We start from the raw sequence: 2,669 nt of genomic DNA on the forward strand, positions 1-2,669 counted from the left end.
TAGGGTTCAAATAAAAATAACGCAAAATTGTAAATACTTGAGCTTTTAACCGTTGGCAACAATAAATTGGTTTTTTTTCTATTATTATTTTTGTTTTCAATTAAATTTAATTTGAGTAACATTAAGTTGACATGAATTATCCTGTAATTGCCTTCCTTCATTCAGTTTATCTGATTTAATCAGTTGTTTACTGTATGTTATACGATATGACCTCAAAAACTTAAACCCACCTTAATAACAATTATCACGATCCTTCAAATGTACCTCCAAAATTGTTTTTTTTTAGAGAACAAACAAAACACGAGAGATTAAACCATCGATATAATCTGTTAAGCTCACTAGAAACAGTTTCCTCCATCATCTAATTCCAACTCTTATTTTGTAATAAGTCTCAAGTGGTGGAGATTAAATCATTCAAAATGTCTTCCTCAAGGGAATTCCTTTTAACTTTTATCATAATCTAAAGTTTTTGAAATACCCATTCATAAGAATACTGAGCACATAGAATTTATAGTAGTATAAAAGTACACACCCTTCTGTTCACATGAGAATGTTGCACTGTTAACCACTACCAACTCTTTGAGTGGCTCGTAGCTCAGTGTAGATTTCCAACAGTATCATACCTACCCAATCTTAAGTTTCACAAGGCGTACAACACCTAATAATGTAAAGCTCACACTCCACAATCGTCACACATTTATCTGTCCCATGTGTTATATCAATTGAAAGTGTTTGCCAAGTTATGTTACAATTTAATTCCCTGACTTCCATTGCGCTGGCAGATAGCATACCTTATCCAGTAGTGGATAGTAGACCTTATCCAGATGCATCTTACTCTGCAATTTTTCTACGCCTTTTTCACCTAACCTTGCTGAATCAAAAATCAGGTTTGCTTCTCTGTAGTGTGGAAATATTTCGATAACACTAAAATGATGCATGCTGTGAAATTGTCTGATTACAGATTTTCTGTCCAACCCACTTTCACATAGACTATTATAGAAACTCCTTATTCGCTAAGCATTGAGTTTATAGGCCCACTTTGCTTGAGACTTCACTAATTCTACTTCTGCACTTGATGCTTTGGTCACCAATCAATAGTGATGAAACCCAAGCATAAACTGTTGCTGAATACTTTACAATTTGAAGTCTTTACAAGCCTAAATCAAAGCTGGATTCAGCCTCTGCAGTAAAGTCTCCAGGTCAGCGACGTTAATATGGGCTTAGTAATAATGCTTTCTAAGACAAGAAGTGTTTTCAATGATTTCATCTTAAATTTTGAGGAAAGCTCCAATTTCTGCTATGCTGCTAGTGTCACAACCCACTTTTTATTCATCTCCAGCTGACTTTTTATGCGGTACCATTGCCTATTGGAAAGGCGGTACCTACTACCAGCCAGGATAATATTTTCTTCAATTTAATTCAATTCAGTTCACTAAGTCTACTAAATTAGTTTTAGAGGTTTATCCATCAGCTTCTTCCCACTTAAAATCTGAATATTGTCTCTTGACAAAAATAATCTGCCACTGGGTAGTGTCCAATCCATCTGGGTATAGTGTCATTGACGCAATGAATGCACCTACAGTAGACTCCCTTTTATCCGGAAACCTTTTAACCGGACATCATCGGACTATCATCGGTTAATCCGGACTACACTCGACGGAAATGACATCTCTTTAACCGGACAATTTTTATCAGTACATTAGTTTAACCGGACTAGATCGACAGGAAGTAGGCAGTACTGAAACAACTGTTCTTGTGGAAAAGATTTGAGACCAGTGATCACATGTCTAAATACAATGCTCTTCTAAATTTAAGTCGAATATCACCGTAAACGGTCCGTTTTAACGAGTTTTTGGGGACGTCGGCTTAACCGGAAAAACAGTTATTCGGACTGGCCTTGGTCCCGAGGAGTCCGGATAAGAGGGAGTCTACTGTACAAACAAAATTTCCTTCTCTTTCTTCCATTTTATTGTCTCTTTCCCTTTTTAGTTTTACGTTTATTCTTTCAACTTCAGTAACCACACCCCTATCCAGTGGTTTTGCCACTTGGATGTAAAGGTGTATAATGCTTTTTTGTTAAGTTTGATTAAAAACTATAACTACTGTATATAATAAATATTGGTGGTAATTTCTTTTACTACAATTTTAGGGGTAGTTAAATTTTTTTTATTCTCTGTTACCAGTGCTTTTTATAGTTCTTTTCACTGCATATTTCTCTTTCTATTGCCTTGGTATAAACAAATGGTGTAGTCAAAAGACAATTTATGTCAGTCAATTACAAATACGATCACTAGAATCAATTACAAATACGATCACTAGAAGTTGTTTTAAATACATTTATTTTTGGTAATCAAAACAGTTTAGACATAAACTGCCGCCGGTTGCTTCGTAAAAACTAGTCATGCGTGTTGTTTTATTGATGTTTCGATGTTTGTAAATATGTGTGAACTATTTCAGAAGAAGGGACAATTACCTTGTAAAGCCTGATTATGGCTCCATTGTGAGCTAAAATTAGTTGCCACAGCAACTAATTCAATTACGAACAATACAGGCATTTTAATCCACTTATCTCTTATGTCGTCTTGGTAATCCAGAGGCTCGATATTGAAAAACTAAAATAAGAACAATCAGTATTATTGAAGAACAAAAAAAAACAGGACAGTACAGTA

The sequence above is a fragment of the Macrosteles quadrilineatus genome, unplaced genomic scaffold, assembly GCF_028750875.1.
Source record: "Macrosteles quadrilineatus isolate MER2022 unplaced genomic scaffold, UCM_ALF_1.0 Scaffold_2__2_contigs__length_208266976, whole genome shotgun sequence".
NCBI lineage: Eukaryota > Metazoa > Arthropoda > Insecta > Hemiptera > Cicadellidae > Macrosteles > Macrosteles quadrilineatus.